The sequence below is a fragment of the Pleurodeles waltl genome, chromosome 4_1 (assembly GCF_031143425.1).
Source record: "Pleurodeles waltl isolate 20211129_DDA chromosome 4_1, aPleWal1.hap1.20221129, whole genome shotgun sequence".
NCBI lineage: Eukaryota > Metazoa > Chordata > Amphibia > Caudata > Salamandridae > Pleurodeles > Pleurodeles waltl.
Window position 1 is genome coordinate 770,435,174 of NC_090442.1, and position 18,112 is coordinate 770,453,285.

Here is an 18,112-nt window from a genome sequence, read left to right on the forward strand (position 1 = left end):
TAAACTTATGGATACAGTGGACAAAGACATGTTGTTGGGAGAGGTAAAAAAAAGTCAAGAAAAGGTGAAGGCTAGTTAGGATCAGAAAAACTCTACATAAGAACACTAAATTCATCCTGGAAATGTGGTACGCATCAAGTTGCAGACGTTTGTGAAGAAGTGGGATGCCGGCTATGGAAGTCTGGTGACGGTGAGGAAAGTGTGTGGTAATGCTGTTATGGTTGAGGGGGTCAGTGGTGGAATGCAGGGAAGGTTGTGAAGGTCAAAGATGTTAGTGGCAATGGTGTGATAAGGGGTGATAGGTTGTTGTCTGATCAAGTGGACCATGAACAGGGGGGGTCAGACACCAATAAGTTGGAACCTCACACTCTGCAGAGATCTGACTGCGAAAAATGGGTACCATTCAAACTCAGGGAATGTCATTGGTAGTGAAACGGGTACTGCTCACTCTCATGGAATGTCATTGGCGGTAGCAGGGGTGTTATTTTATTACTGCATAGAAATATATTTATGTTTTTTTTTCCTGTACTGATTGTTTTTTGGGGTGTATGTTGTTGGGTGTTCTCCATAGTGAGAATATTATATCTGTAAAAAAAAAAAAAAAATTAAATGAGATAATATGTTGTGCTCTGTGGCTAGATATCTATGATACCGTTGTTTACAGTCGTGTGCTGCCCGGTCCCTGAGCGTTCGATCGAGGAGCAGTTTGAACGCGCAGGGACAGAGGGCAGCGGCTTTCTGGTCATACGCATGAACATCAATAAACGTGCAAACGAATATATCTGCGTGTTCAGTGTGTTTTCACCGTCTATTACAACAGATTGCTTTCAAAATAACTCCTTTTTATTGTAGTGCAGAGAAAATACAAGACTCCAGAAAAATAGAGGGCTGCATGAGCACCCATGACCCATAATCCTTCTTAAGGTCTGTTTGATTCTGACCTTGAACCAAGGACAAAATAATAAAATCATGCACTAGCTCCTCCACTCGAGCTGCTACTGCTCCCTGCCAGACCAGACTCACCAACTGTATACAGTCTCTGAGTTTAAAACTCTGTAAGGCCCAGAGCCTTTGTCTTGGTGAGGTTAACGACCAGAAGGCAAATTTAGAGGTCCCTGTATCTACTGAGTCCTTCCACTTTTCTCATGCGTTATGTTATGTCAGTGAATGTTCTGTCAGTAGGCTATGTAAACAAGTATATATGTCTTTCCCTCATTTTGTTCATCCCGATTTGGTTTGCGAGATGTGTCCATATTCTGAATAATCATACAGACCCTTTATTGAAGATATATGCCCAGAACTCTAAAGTTGTAATATTTTTTAGGCGTGAGAACTAATTAGAATATTTAATGATATCGCTGGAATTTATGTCAACACATTTACATCGATGACAATATAAACAGTGACATAGATAAAATGATAAGAAAATCAAAAGACATGTACAATAAATAGAATTGCATCAAAAATTCACAAGCACAAACTCGTGACTAACAAAAGGTGGAGGATGTGGCGTTACCCCCACAGCTGCTAGGTTCGGAACATGCCTGGGAAGCCAGGTTCGAGTTTGGCATCAGCTAGCTCAACATCCTGTGACTCTTGGCAAATCATTTAATCTCCCGGTGTCTTAAAATGAATGTGACCTTGTGTAAAGCTACTGGTACTCATCTAAATCGATCAAATACATGTAGGCCGAGTTTGCGCTAAATAAAAGTTAAAGAAGTAGTGCAACAGTCCTCTGGTGTATCCAAGGTGCTCTGTTATAAACTGAAAAGGTCTGTAGGAAGGCTCCTCCTATGATGAGACTGCTTCCTGAACTGAAGCCTATACAGACGCAAGGAACAACTCTGCACACAGCAGAACTCTGAACGGAAGGAGTCACAATAAGACTGTAAGTTCCTGCCCTTCTCGCGAGGTATACCATTTCAGTCTGTTTACCATGAATTTAACCCAAGCAGCACATGTATTAATAATCTGACTGGCAGTGGGCGAGATGTGAGGTATCTGCCTGCCCTCATACGCTGCATGCATTCAGGTCACCAGTCGAGGCCCTAGAAGGCGAATGAAAAAGCTCCAGCGGTCCTGTGGAGTCAAGTCACTGTGACTAATGTGACAGTGTCTTACTATTGTGGCGTTCGTTGGCTGCGGGACTCGCTCTTCGCTGTTATCAAGCCTTATCCACTTTAACAGGCGACAGTAAAATACAGAGAGGATGTCTTTGAGTTGAAATTGGACACCTATTCTCCCAAAAAATAAATCATCTAGTTTTTCTAAGCGTGAGAGTAAAGAGTACCCTAATTTCTCGTGTTGTTCCTATAATATCCCGTACCCGTAAGCAGAACAGGATACCATTTGTAACACTTCAAAATCTGTTTTGCCCATTACGAATAATTTATTGGACCACCCAACCTCCTTTACTTGTGCGAGGGTACTAATATAAACAAGCACAGTTTTCGTCACAACTAACGCAGCACCAGCTAGAAAATAATAAAGGATTCTTCTTCAAAATCAGGGACAAAAATATTGAGTTACCATTCTAGTTCTCTATTAGAAACTACAGTCTCTCTTCTATCTTTACATTCCATCCGTAGGCCCGGAAGGTGACAGTCCCCAACGCTCTATGCTCCGATGACAATCTCGCACTCAGACTCTATGACCATTCTCTGCAGGCTCGGATCTAGCTCTCTTGCGCCCTCTGGCTTGGCGGGCCTCAGACGTGCACTGCGCTAATAACAGCCCATCCTGAAAGCTACTGGAGGCCCAAGCCTTACCGTGAACCCGCGGAAGACATTGAGTCTGGGCCGGAACAGCGAGAGCCCAGCTAGAAGGCGTGTGCGGCGGGAGCGAGGTAGGAGTCTGGAAGGGTGGGATAGCCAAATGTGCGCGGGAGAGCCGTAGCTCGGGAGGGGTTTCTAGAATGCATAGAGTGGCGGGGGGGAGGAGGGGGGGGGGCGGTATGCTGGGGACACCTAATTAGGTGATGATGGAGTAGTGGCACACAGGACATAGGAGTTAGAGAGCGATTCGCGTAGTAACAGTATTAATAGAACACCTAGAATGAGTTGAGGGAGTGAAGTGACTGGGCCGAAGCTTGCAATTTGTGTTGAAGGGTGAATGAACAGTCAAGTTGGGGACGTTATCAAACACTCAAGGTGTGAGGGGAATCGTTCTTTGAGCTGGCAGGGAACATTCATGATATTGCAAGATGCGGAAGAGGGATAGAGCGAAGGCGGGGGGAATTGAAACACCTAAAGCGAGAGGGAGGGTGGTGATGGAGTGCCGTGGGGGTGTAAAACACGGGTCCATGTGTGTGGGGAGGAATTAGTTGACAGAAGACTAGAACGAGAAAGTAATAGTGCACAAAAGTTGGAAGTAAGGGAGTTGATAAGGCACCAGAGGAGAATAGTAATACATCCCATACGGGAAAGGAGGTGGGCAGCAGAGGGGGAAATGGTGTGTGTGTGTGTGTGTGTGTGTGGGGAGTGGAATAGAACACCAGAGGACCAGGCGTTGATAGAACACCATAATGAAAAGGGTGGTGGTGATGGACCACAAGAGAGGCCGGGGGTTAAGGTGATAAAACTCTAGGTTTATAGAAGGCCACAGGAGAAAGGGAGGTATGTGATAGAACACCCAAGGGAGGGAGTGGAAGGGTTGTGATAGAAGAGAGGGGAAAGAGGGCGGTGGTGATAGAACACCAGAGGAGAAAGGGAGGAGATGGTGCTAGAACACCCAAAGGGGTGGGGATCGTGATAGCACACCAGAGGGGGTAAGTGGGTGGGGGTTCGTGATGGAACACCAGAGGTGTAAGGGGATGATAAAACAACAGAGAGTAGCAGGTGTGTTGATGGAACATTGAGAGGAAGGGGGGGGTTGGTGATAGCACATGGGGGGGGGGAGTGGTGGATGGTGTTAGAGCACCAGAAGGAAACATGGGTGAAAGAACATCAGAGGTAAAGGATGGCATGATAAAACACTGGAGATACAAAGGGAGTGGTGATAGAATAACATTGTTGGGGTGAATGAACCCTAGTCATTGGGGAGTTGAAGGGGAAGGATGCGGCTGCGATATTACACCAGTGGTGGAGTCGGGGTGATTGCAGAGGGTGTTAGGACACCAAATCTAGGTGAATGGGGTTGAATGGGCTGCTAGAACACCAGAGTTGGGGGTGTTGGAAATGGATGTCCTTTCTATGGTGAACAGGCACATACTCCAGCCCTGAGGGCATGTGTCATTCTAATTTAATGTGCGAGCAGAGGCCTGGTGATGGGAAGATCAGAGCCTGTTTTATGAATTGGAGGGGTGCAAAGTGTGAGGTTCTTTGAATCTATAAAGTAACCAGACCTCTTGCTCTGTGTTAAAGAGAGGCAAGAAACTGTCTTCCTTTGCATAAAGTTCCGCTGTTATTTGAAATCCGGAACCGTGAGCTGACACGCTTTGTGCTTGTCAAGTGCCTGTCTGTTCAATCAGTGGTTAGAACATGTATAGTAGCATGACTCTGTGTTGTCTGAGTACTTAGGCAAATGGGATTAATTTTAGATGCCCCTGCTTTTAGCATGGCAGAAAACATAGGATGAGGACAGCTCCCCCCAGGCAGTGGAAGTATGTCTTATACATTCATGTAGCTGGAGGGGAAACCCAGACCATGAAGTGGGGAGGATGGAGACGGGGCTGCCTTCAGAAATTCAATGCAGACCTTGTTAGCAAAGACCCGATGATTAGTTCTTCTTTTGCACTTACATTTGGTAGATGGTAGGCTGGAAGGGTTGGACTACATTTTCTGTTGTTTAAGGTGAGGACATTTCTAAACTGGGCCTGCCATTTTGTCTGTTCCCGATAACCTCTTTAGAAAGACTAATGGCAGCCAGGTGCTGCAATGTTATACTTCATTATGTCCATGTTTTGGATACTGCTGCTTGGAGCTAGTCCCACTGCTTCCTCCTGTGAGAGCCTTTGATTTACACAATGGCTGTGTCTGGAGAGCAGCCTGAGATTCATATTTAAAAGAGAACTAACCCAAATTGGTTCTGAAACATTAGGCTGTGGATGAACATCTCTTTTGAAAATTTGTCTAAAATTGCAATCCAAACAGCTCAGCTTTGTTCTTCTTGGCAAAGGAAGGTAGGCCTCTGCAGAGTATTTTGAGAGCTTCAATGCAGCCAGGGCTAGCGTCTGCCTCACAACCAGTCTCGGAACATCATTTCAAGCCTGCACTTTCCGCTGGTAGAGGGAAGTGGCTTCCTGAAATGCCTCCAAGCCTTCCCCCTGTCTACCTCCTGAGAGAGGGAAGGATGTGTCTGACCCTGCAGGCTGGGGGACTGTCCAGTAGGGAAAGGTATATTATTCCTGGTGTGAGGAGCATTTAAAGACCTTTGACTGGCCCAGAGAGCAAAACCCCAGAGATTGGTGGTTTAAGTTAATGATAGAACACTTGAGATGTGAGTATTGGTGGATTGAAAGAACACCAGAGGAGTGGGTGTGTTAAAGCACTAGAGGGGAAGTGATTCAGCACCTGAAATGTGGGCGAGGTATAGAATACATAAAAAGTGGTAGAGACAGACACTCAAGATATTATGGAGGTATAGAATACACAAAATATTGGAGTGAGGAGGGAAATAGAATATCTGAGATATGGGTGGCGGGATAGAATACCCAAGATGTGCATGGGAGGTGATAGAATTCCTGAGACATGCGTGGAAGGAGATAGAATATTTTAGATGTTTGTGTGCGGAGAGGGGTATAGAGCACTTGAAGGGTTAGTGTGTTGGGAAGTGAACACCTGAGAGGTGTGGTTTGGTAGGATAGGACACCTGAAAGGGGTTTGTGGAGAGGGGGGGTAGAACACCTGGAATGTGTGTGTGTGTGTGTGTGTGTGTGTATATATATATATATATATATATATATATGTATGTAAGGCTAGTATACCTGAGAGGTTTGGCAGTTATCGGGCATGCCGGCGTTTTTTTGTGAGACTTTGGAACTTATCATGGTGTGTCTCATTTGAGAGACTGGAGTACTATTTGAAGAGCTGATCTTTCTTCATGATTGAAATATTGTGGGCATGGATATGGAGAACATTTGCCATATAGCTAAGTCTATATATTGACCCTGTGAAACTTTTTGGATTTAAATCATTATCAAAGAGCCTTGAGGAAGTCCGCATCAGGACGAAACACGTGTCGGCTGAATTTCACAGTTACAAGCATGAATGCTCTCGGATGAACTTACCTTGGACTCAATTGTTTATTTGGCTGAATTTCACAGTTACAAGCATGAATGCTCTTGGTTGAACTTACCTTGGACTCAATTGTTTATTTTGGTTCTTTACATGTGGTCTAGGATTTAAATATGGAGTTTTTGGTTTAAACAGGTTGGCTTTTTAACGTTGGGGAATGATTTGTCTATAAGGGAGGTAACCTGTATTATAATTGTTATATGTATAATAAAGGTTCTTTTTTGTTATTGAATATTTGCTACATACTAGCTGTATGACTTATTTAATTTTTGTGATTATATCGTACAAATGAAAATGTGTTTTATTGGATTGACTATAGATCCTTTGAATCCATCTATTCAGACAATGAATTACCTGTATATTTGTGTGCTCCACGTAATGTTTTCTATATACACCTGAGAGGTGTGTGTATGTGGGAGGGATGGAACATCTGAGCTGTGTGAGTGGACTAGAACACCTGAACGGCATTTGTGTGTGGTGGTGGAAATAGAGATTGGGGGACTAGAATATCCAAGATGTGCAGGAGTGAGTACAGAGTACCTGAGATGTAAGGGGTGGGAGGATACAACTCTTGAGATGTGTGTTGGGAGTGGCAACAACACCTGAGAAGTGTGTGAACAGAATAGAACACCCAAGCAGACTGTATTTGGCATGGATAGAACACACATGATTGGGGGGGTGGGCGGTGATTGATAGTAGGATATAACACCCAAGAGTTGTGTGTTAGAGGGGCTAAAATACCTTAAAGGTATTATGATGATAGAGCTTTTGTTGTGTGAAAGTAATAGGACACTGTGGGGGGAGGGGAGTAGAGGAGGGGTGATAAAACAATAGACCTTAAGGGGGCTGTGTGATTTTACACTGTTGTCAGAACCCCTTTGAGAGGGCATGCAGAAGTTACTGGGCCCAACCGTGTTTCTCCTACATGGAAAGTCATCAGCTTCCCACCGGAGACTGGGCGGAGGGGATTGGCAATTCACGAGGGAAACGCAGGCACAATCCTTGATGCCTGGTAGTGACCCCTGGGGCACATGGTTCGCAGTTCTCAGGTGATGGCCTGATCCTCAGCGTCTTTGGTATTTGCAGCCCCTCCTTGTATATGGTGTTGCCATAACACTGCCGGCCCAGGCGCCTGCTGTCACCACATGGTAGTCAGTATCATAGTGGACTCTTCTGGCACACGGAGTCGCCACTCGGCTTGCACAGTTTTGACCTTTTTCATCCAACAGTAACTTCCATGGCGGCCCCTCCTGGCATATGAAGTCACTGCAGCTGGTGCCTCATCGTCTTCACACACCTCGCTCAGCACTCTGCTCAATGCTGTCTTCACAGTGGCCCTCTCCTAGTATACAGGCATCGCTGACTAGAACCTGCACACGGCAACAAGCCAATTGTTGTAGTAGCCTTCTCCTCACACTTTGCACTGGGAGTCCACTCATGTTGAGCACCCAACTGGACCTGGCTAGGTCCATTGCTCTCCTCTTCCTCACAAGGCACACTGGTCTTGGCAGGTGCTTGTGCTCCAGAGCAGGTGGTCTTAGTTAGCAGATGACAGAAGTTTGTGTCAACCTCCCCTTATTATAGTCCATTTGCAGACACCAAATGTAGTTTAGGGTCTGTGTCTTAGAAGTTTTATGCTGGGGTTCTACTTCTTTTGAAGTAGACACTTCTCTTTTACCTCTTCCTCTTGAAAGGCTGCCTGTCACAGCACAGAAACCCTAAAGCTGAAGGCCCTACAACACAAGCCATGGGAGTGACTAGAGTTAACATTGTGCAACCCCAGGCACACATACCTTGTGTACACACACTACGTGTACAGCTCAGTACTGTAACTTTCCAGTATTGTGCCATGGTGTGCAGCCTGCAAGTGCACACACACACACACAGCTATCACACATTCACCATGTGTGCACTGCGCAACACTTCACCCTTCATGTATTGTACTTCTTGCAATTACACACAAATCCAGGGCATGCATTCACTATACATACACTGAGCAGTACTGCTCTATCTCTATACTGTACCCTTCCCAGGCACACATAATTCAGCACAGTCACTACTCCTGTGCTGTGCAGCACTTTACATCTAAGTAATGTAAGCCAAGGATGAGTGAAACACAGAAGCAGAAAAATTAAAAAGTGGATGGGTATGTTGGTCTTACTCCAGTGATACAGGTTAAAAAGGACTGGTTCACTCATACTGAACACTACACAGTATGCTGTCACCACTGCACTCATGCTGCTCAACTCCTTATGAAGGCAGTTGCTTTCTGCCGCTATAAAGGTAGTGCCATGAGCGCCCCCTCCTGTCCCAACAAGACCTCAACCCCTGAGATAGTCCTATAACAGGGCACACATACAAGATCCATTTTTCCATATGATAACAAAAATCAACAGGGTTTCAGGCACTAGTACAGTTGGGCACTTAGGGTAGGGGTACTCATCCATTACTATGCTGAGGAATTTTCCGTCTCAATAATGGGTGAGGCGGGGATTCTTCAGTAGAACCCTTAAGCATGTGATAGAATACCAGAAGGAGGAATGGGATTGAACATCAGATGGGAAAAGGGGATTGAATACCATAGAGGGGAGAATGTGGACAGAACACCATAAGAGGGAAGTGGAAGCTAGCTTTCTACTGGGAGGGAGGGGCACAGTTGTTGATACAACACTGCAGTGACAGAAGGGGCGCTGATGTTATTCCTGAGGGGGGTCATAGAATACGTTGGAGTGTATGGGTTTAAAACAACAATGTAATAGAAACCCAAACGGGGGCAGTGGGAGGGTAGTAGAAAACAAACACATTTAAAAGAATGTGAGAACAACTGGGGGCTTATGGGGTGATGGAATATCAGCACACTAAGGTCGTTCATAGAGCAGTAGCACACTGGAGCAGAGGGAGGAGGGAAAACTGATAAACAACTTGTGAGTAGGAGGGGAAGGATGGAACACATCACAGGCCAGGGTGCTTGAGGGAAACTTCCAGGGAGGGAAGGAAAACACACACACACCTCCGCCCCTCCCCCCCCCCCCCCCCCCCCCCCCAATATGGGAGGTTTGGTTCAACATAGCGGGGAGTTGGTGGAGCACTGAGGGGCCAATAGAAAATAAGCATAACAGGAAGGGTTAATAGAGCATCAGAATAAAACATCTAGAGTGTGGGAAGTGTTGATTGAACACTCATAACTTTCCATCACACTCTGCGCAATCCCTTATTATTGAGGTGGGATATCATTCTTGTTAGCAATAGTTGTAGGGCTGGAGGATTGTGAGTGGCGTCCCCTGAGAGATGAAATACAAGTACATAAGGTATCAAGTAACTCAAATAAGAGGCTCCTGAGAGGCAAAGATGGAGGATCCAAAACATATTGGGAATGGGATGACTGAAATTGTGAAGCAAGGTTGGCAGGGCATTAAAAGTAGAAAGTAATAAAGGCTTATGTTGTTGACCTGCAAGCAGTGAATATAAGGGGTGAGACGTGGTGGGATAAACAAATTATTAAGACATGATCAGGATTAGAAGCTACATATTAAATGCGGGAACATGATGATAAATATTGTGCAGATATGAGGGGTTCTTAGCAGAAATTAGATTTCCTGAGCATAAGAGAGCCATTTGTGAGGTCTCTGAGAACAAAGTAGGATGTAGCAAATTTAAGGGATTCTGGGCATAAAGAGGAAGGGCGGGGGAACAGGGACTATAGGGGTGTTTCTTCCTCTGTCTGAAAATTAAATATGAAGCTGATATCGTGGGCACTAATCCAAAGTGATAGACAAGGCCCTGACCCTTAGAATGGGCAGTATTATGGACCCATAGTATTGACACGAGGGCAGCTTGAGCCCAGAGACTGACCAGGTATTTAAGACCATGTGCTTGAGTTATAGATGAGTATGGGTAATGGAGTGGCAGACCGAGCCCAAAGATGGTGCGGACATGATGGATACCAAGCAAAGATTCTATGAATATGGGAGACCTTACGCATATGGTTCTCCACGACCCCCGGCACCCACTGCTGTCCTTGACTGCAGCCTGGAGTGACTGAAATAGTGTGAGTGTAGGATTGTTTGTTTTGATTTGTGACTTGGAGCACTGTTAGAAAGTGAAATTGCGCCCTTCTTGTCTTTGTATGACAGACGGCACTTTGAAAGTCGTCTTTATTGGAGTTGAGGAGTGGCATATTCAGTGGGTGAAGGTCTGTCTGGCTTTGGCGTTTTGTCTGTAGAGGCTGTGAGGCGCTGTAGGTAGCTCATGAATTTGCAATGGAAAGGTTCGATCTAATGCATACTGTATTTCTTATGCAATTTCTTTTATCTTGAAGTAACATGTTTGCATGTCGAAACCCAGGGCATAGTCACAAACCATTCCCTGTGCCCTAGTATCTGGTGTGTATAGAAGTAATGAGCGGGGCGTTTGGGGAGGAGTGGTGAGTTCACTTCATAGGTTCTGCAGTGGAAATGGATACTTTCCATAGCTAGCAGCCACATGTTATATGTGTTGCCTGCTTGGTACAACCTAGCTCAGAAAGTTCCTGCATTCTGAGTGCAAGGCATATCTGATGTACTTTAATATTGAATAGGGTGGTTAAAGGTGTTCTAGTTGCTCAGGTAATACAGGTGGGTGAAAATATTCCTCTCTACAAAGGGAATAACAAAAATTATTTTTTAAGGAAAATGTCGCCAGGCTGACCGTATGTATCATCTGGACTGCAACAAAACAAAATTCAAGTATTGCTGCCCCCTTTTCTGCTTGGGTTTCCAAAAGCCAATCAGAATTTTCTAAGGGGAGATCAAATGTATTTTGATTAACAGTAGACGTTGAAATTGTTTTACGTAGCACCCTGTGTCTGTCACTTTAACTGGAAGTTTTTTGTCCAGTCAAAATGTTGTTGTTCTTTTGTTAAACCCATTCTAAATGACAGCTGGGCAACTAACCAGAATGACTGGGATAGCTGACGTTATCTTAACCGCTTTAGCCTTTAGGAAGGAATGGATTGTTTTTCAAGCTGCGGGCAGGGTGGCATGATACTGGGATTTTCCCTTCAAGTATTCTGACTTTTTTGCTGATCTTTCGCCTGTCTTTGGCTGTGAAAACGAATGTAGAAAATGTCACATCTGATGATAGGAAAAATCTGCGTTTTGCTTACTTCTAGTAAATGACTTGAAACTTTTTATGTTTTCACGTAGCCGTAATGCCCATTCATCTAATGTGGTTTGCATTTATTTGGCTATTGTTATTGTAGGAAGAGCAGTGCCTTCGAAACTTTTAATTTCACAGAAAAGTCACCCCTTTCATTTATTTTCCAAAAGTTTTAGAATGTATTCTGCTTTTGAATTGTACTCCATTATAATGTCTAGAAATCAGAATCGTCTACTGTTTTGTAGTACTCTTTCTAAAACATGTTATCTTTAATTCTGGTAACATTCACAGATGGCCTCACATTTGTCACCAGAATCCCTCGGTGGCATTATGTGTTGTAGTAGTACCCCAGCCATACATTAAGTATATTTTGAGTCTGAGAGGATGTCTAACCATACAGCGTCACAGGACCACATGCCAAATGCCTTTGAGGTCAGGAAATAATGATGTGACTTAGAATGTTCTTTTAATTTATTTTTGGGCCTATTAATTCCTTATTAGATACTGGCCCCTGCTTCTTGATTTCCTGAATACTTATGTGCTCTTCACAACGCCTTCCATAACTGCCAAGTGAGCTATTAAAGCATTCCGTTATAGCCAACAAGAGCTGCACTGCTGATATTATAAGATTATTTTTCGTGGCAGTGCTTTGTTTTGTTTAGGGCTCTGTGGCAATATTTACATTGTTTCTTAAATGGCCACAGGTATGTCTTACTGTCTTTTTTGACTCCTGCCAAAATGAAGGCAAACATGTGGCTTTCTAATAAAGTAACCACTTCCTTTAGTTAAAGGAAGTTGAAGCACACTGAATGGAGGTCCCTGTGCGTACAGCACAGCTGTATATGTTACTGGTTCTGTCTTCTGGGGTGTGGAAGTTCATGAAACATGTTCTGGTTCAAAGGATTCGATGTTTCCGAAATCTTTTTGCACTATAAAATTTCCACTTGTCGCTTTTAGTGACATGCAATGTTATCATTATAACTGTGACGATAATCTCCCGGAATATGCCAGAATGCTTGTTAGATTAAGAGTTGGATTATAAAAATGCTGAGATTTTTGCCAACTTTCGCCAAATGTACAGACACTGCAAGTAGGCAGGAAGCAGTATCATGGTTGTTTTACTCTGAGACTCTACTCACCACAAACATGCATGTTCAGGGTCGTTTGTTTTGCTTGACCCCCAGCCCTGTTGTGATAACACCGGGAACAGGGCAAATGTTAAGCGCTAGCGTGTGTACCCAGTTAGGTATTTTTTGTGTCAACCTTCGAAGGTGCTTGTGTCTCAACCTTTGAAGGTGCTAACACCTGATTTTTCTTCCTATTTTATTATTTTTACTGTTTTTTTTTGTTGTTGTTTTTTTTTGTAGTTTTTCTTTTTATTTTGTTTGCTGCCCCCACCCCCAATAAAAATCCTATTTTTTATTTGGATGTGTGGCACTTATGAACATTTGAGTTTTAGTGTTATTTATTTTGTTGGGGTTTATCCGAGTTTCTACTCCGTGCCGCCTTCATGCAGTAAGTTTAGAATGCTTCTTGACTCAAGAGCCCAAATGGAGTAACTTGGTTATGCAAAGTGTTGTGGCCTTCAGGCAGCAGTGTTAATGAGGGTAGCTGCACAAGCCATTGTCCAGTCACTGTCAACAGCCTCAGGACTCCAAGAAAACAACCTCTCAATATTAATTCAGGAAAACAAAATATTCAACCATGTTTATTTTGTTAATTAAATATGTAAGCAATGCCATTCACACTCTGTATCTCTTTTCTTTCTGTGTGTAACTTTGCTGACTTTAGCCAATGTCATTGACTGAAAAGTTTTCAATAACAGTTAAAAGTACAATTGATGCTGTTAGAACGCTTAAATAATGCCTAACAGTATACAAGTACTTTCATTGATGATGCGTTTGGGGACAAAAGATGCAATGTTTTAAACTCATCATGAATGATGATGAGTTCACCTTTGTACATGACGTGACATCACACAGCATAAATTAAAGTCAAAGATATTTTGAATAATGAACATTTTAATTGATTGTATTGCCCTACTTTATTCTTTCCTTTTTAAGGTGCTGTGGTCCCCAAATTGAACTCCGTTTGATTTTTTTTATTTATTTTATTTTATTTTTTTAAACAACTACTTGTTTTATGGAGAATTTCCTAAAGCAAATTTTGCCCCTTTTTGTAGCACTGTAAATAATCAGTTTGGTGATAATGGTTTTGTCTGTCTCAGAAGGATGAAAGGCTAAAAAGATCTAAATGTTTCTCCAATAAAACATGTTCCAATTTATTATTTAAAAACAGGCCATATAATTCACTTTTTGTACAAAAGCCACAAACTATTCTCATCTTTCAATATTCTTTAGTATGCATTGCGTTGCTGGAATGGTGTCCTGCATCTCTGTATATTTATTGAGGTGGTAGAGAATACCATTCCAAACTAAGAAATGCTTTCTAAAGAACGTTGAAAAACAAAAATAGGTAGCTACCAAATATATTTGAATGACAACCAAGTGGTCAACAATAACTATGGGTTAAATAAATTACCCAAAAACACAAGTAGAAGGTTTCCATGTGAATGTTGAAATAGCCCTGATGAAGTTGTATGGTGACTTACCCAGTAGACGAAACACATATTGGCTGGATGATTCAGTGAAGTTTCAAATTTATGATTTTTGTGACCTTTTTCTTGTATAATAGGATACAGATTTTGGTGTGGAAACAGTTTGTATGCAGGACTACTGCTGTGTTCCTGTTGAAGACCCTCTGGATAGTAAGCCCCCTCAATTGTTTTGCACCCTAATAAGATATATATATAATTGAGGTTATTGAGTTGCTGAAGGTAAGTAGGTGTGTGCTACATTCACCCTATAGTCTTACAAGTATTTTCAGGTCAGGAAGCTATTCAAACTTGTGAAATGGAGGTCATACGTAGTTCCTACGGGAGGCACAATATCTTCACATATGAAAAAACTCTTTCTGCACTGTTGCTTTTGCTTATTTGACATTTAGTATTCCTATAGCCCCCCAAGATATGAATACCTCTGTGCACTAGAAAATAAGACAAACTGCCCTTTAGACGGGTTCCAATTTCATATGCATTTTAGTGACTTTTCTTTGAAAAGTAAAACTCTTTCCAGTTTTTGTCACATCATTCTCTCTTGATGTAATTTCCTATTTATGGGAGTATTGTAATGTATCGTGGTGTTTTTGTATAGCTGTTGGAGATGCAATTTCAGCACTCTTCATCTTTGCTGACTTAACTATCCTTGGGGGATTTAAATAGACCAAGCCTTTGCTGGCTAACTGCTAGTAAAGGGATTAAACAAAAGTGTGAGAGGCTGAGAAATTAGACAAGAAACAAACTTAGTTTAATAGAAAAGAACTTTGTCCTTTTTTGAATCAACATTTTGTGGGTGATGTGGCTGGGATGGGAATGGCACATCTGCCATACTCTGTGCTTACCATCTTGAGTGTGTAGTTTCTTACTATGCAGACTCATATGGAGGAACAGCTTGTATAGAGGTAGTTTGATATGTGGTTTCTGATCTCTGCTACATGCTAAGTTCAGATTATTAGTTTAGGTCTCGCTAATCAGTGAAAGGTGGTGAAAATCAGTCTATGTAAATGGGCTAGCAGTAAAATAATGGAATTTACAGATAAGTCGGGCAAGATGTTCAAGAGTAGATCAAACATTAAGTGTGGTACCTCTTTTGTGGTATATATAATCTCTTCCAAATGTTTTCGTTATTATGTTGGCAGTACAATTCGTTCATTAAGAATAAGGATTGGAGAACACGTGAGGGCACTTGCACATGAGGATTATAGATATCCGCTGGTGGCATACATAATGTCGTGTGAGTTGCAAGGATCTCGTAAATCATTTGAATTTTTTGGCATCAATCATATAGAAATGGATCCCGGGGGGGCAATAGAGAGTTGACCTTAAGAAGAGCGGCAGAAGGAGGTCTTAATATGGACAGGGAACTTGAATACTTTCTGGGTGACTAGGATGAGTAGTGCATAACATAACATTCATTATATTGATTGGATGGGTTTGAGTTGATTTGGTGTTGACGGTATTTGTCCTTAATGGCTCAATTTGTATTGTAAGAACATGGTGTATATGGTTTAAATTATAACTCAAATTTATTATGTAGTTGCTCAATGTAAATAACTGATATATGAAACCAAAAAGTCACAGCTCATATTCTGAAACCTTGTATATAATATTCTATGATATGCTTGTTGTAACTGATGTTTATGGTTCAGGTATTGTTCTTTTCAAATTGTGGCAATTCTATTATTTTGTTACTGTTATAAGTGATAACCCACTTATTTAAGTGTAGAGAACTTATACTTTTCAATTATTTGATTCATGATATATTACATTTCATTATTAACATTTAACATTAACCTGCATGTGGGATTCTTCCTTTTCTGTAAATTTGTCTCTTAAACTAACTTCTTAATAATTAACACGATTTGGTGACTTCCTTCTTCTTCGGACACTTGGTATTTGTGGATGAGTTTTCTCCCAAGTGTGGTGATTCCCTGTCGTGAAATAGCGTATTTTTTTCCCTTTTAAGATGGCTGCTGTATGAGCAGTCCCTTTTTTATTCGTATGATAAACAAGTTCTGAAACAACATGCTAGCTATATCAGGCCTTTTAAGATGGCCGCCGTATAAGCAGTCCCCTTTCAATTTCTATGAGAAACAACTTCTGAAACAACGCGCTGGCTATGTTAAGCCTGGACGAGCGTCAGCCCGTCTTTGATTGTGGTTCGTAGAAGGTGTTGACGAAGGCCGGAAATCAGCTGGGGCAGTTCGACACGTACTCGCGTTTGGGACGCCGTTTCTTTGAACTAAATTCTTTCGCTGTACTTCTAATCAGGTGAGCCACCAGAGTGAACGTTAGTACGAGGTGGGTGATATAATATAATTGAACACCTATATTGAGAGTGAGTGTTCAAGTTTCTATATATATATGCATTATTGTTATTCATAGTGCTTTGTGTTAATTAAGGGTAGTCTCAGGAGTTTATGTATAGTTTATATGAAGGGATTTATGAGGACATTGTGACTTAGTTCTTCTTTGTTCTACTTACCCGACAGATATTATAAATATTATGACAGGTGCGCGTTGAAGGTGGCACAAATGTGGGCATAACAACAACGAGTATCTATTCTTAATAATTGAATTACTGCAGAAATACTGTAACTGCATTATATTGATAAAGATTTTTGGGCTTGGTGTTTAAACATTATGGCACATAAGAGCATTATTATGTTTTGCGCTCACTGGGTTATTTGGAAGATATACAGGGACTTTACTTAGTATGGTTTGACAATCCTTGTTTTGGATAGGTTCTTTCTTTCCTCCACACGTGCTTTAATATCATGATTACTAATTAGTTTATGGTGCATTTAATTAAGAGTAGCTATTATAAGATTTGATATATGGAATTAACATGCATGGGTATGCATGTGTAGTTTAATATCTTGAATACCTTTTAATAACCGTTCTATCCCACCCTTTGGTGAATTGGTGGTGGACCTTGATATCATTTTATTAATTTGATGACTGACTCAGATTTATTTAACAGGAATATTCCTGATATACAATTGCAGCCCTGACAAAGTCATCGGGGTAATCCCCGGACGAAACACGTGTTGGCTGTGTAATTGGCTGTGATGCTAAAATCAGCTGGGAGGATCAAACCGAATGATACATGTGGAAAACTTAATTGAGAATGGACTGAACAGTTTGGAACTTTGATATTTGGTCATCAAACCGATTGGAGCAACATACATGACTGATTTTCACCAGCTTTTACTGAATTGGACTTGGATATCGATATTTAATCACAGGACATTGAAACATATATTTCAGGTTTATTTGTATCTCACTCCAGTTCATGTTCACTATTCTTTTCCAGAAATATATGGATGGTTGCTTTTGTTTCTAGAATACTGACTCTGTAGTACTTTTTTGTTTTACTGTGTTCAATTGTATTAATATAACGAGTGCCTTTTGTTGTTTATGGTTCAGAGTTGTGCGTTTTTGCACACAATTAGGGCTTAGGGGTGGGGCCCTTCAAGGGTGCACCGTTTGTGGATATTGCTTTCATCTAATTCTTACCTCATTGCCCCGAGCGCCAATTGTCTCCCATCAGAATACACCCGCACGAAATTAGAACTCGCTAATCAGTGTATAATGTGCCTACTTTAGAGGAATTTGCAGTTCGGGATCTACAAAGCGTGTCCAATTTTTTCCCCCAGTAAGTCTTAAGTAGGGATTGTGAGTGCACATCTCTTGTGTCTAATTCAGAAACAGGCTAGGAATGCACTTTGCTGGTTCTGTATACATTTAAGAAGCAGGTAGTGCATGGAAGGTACTGTGTCAACATCTGCGTGATGGAACCCAGGAGATGCAGTTTGGACTGTCCAAGGGGTAATGCTTCAATAGTAGTAGTTCATTAAGCTACAGATTAGACAATTGGTGTATAGTCCAGCATACATGGGGTGTTTTGTGTAAGCAGGGTTGGGAGATGTGAGAGAGACATTAAGGTACCAGAGTAACATAAATAGGGTAGGGTCTATTCAGTTGTAGTTTCTCAGCTGACATTTTTACTGATTTATCGCACATTGAAGAAAAGGTGGGCAAACCAGACAGCACCAACTGCAGATTTTCGGAAATCAAAACAGGTCTCATGATGGGGACAACTACGCATTTGAAATAATATTTT

The 18,112-nt window shown here is 42.0% G+C and overlaps 1 protein-coding gene across 2 annotated transcripts in view; it reads left to right on the forward strand.

The window, feature by feature from the left end:
* The first annotated feature begins 1,798 nt into the window (after window positions 1–1,798).
* Window positions 1,799–18,112, forward strand: part of PPP6R2 (protein phosphatase 6 regulatory subunit 2) — an 891,343-nt gene continuing 875,029 nt past the window's right edge. Inside the window, exon 1 of one of the 2 annotated variants that reach the window (XM_069229423.1) lies at window positions 1,799–1,888. The gene's annotated coding sequence lies outside the window, so the exon portion shown is untranslated. Of the gene's footprint in view, window positions 1,889–2,636; window positions 2,846–18,112 lie in introns of those variants that run through there. The other variant, XM_069229422.1, reaches the window with a different exon arrangement.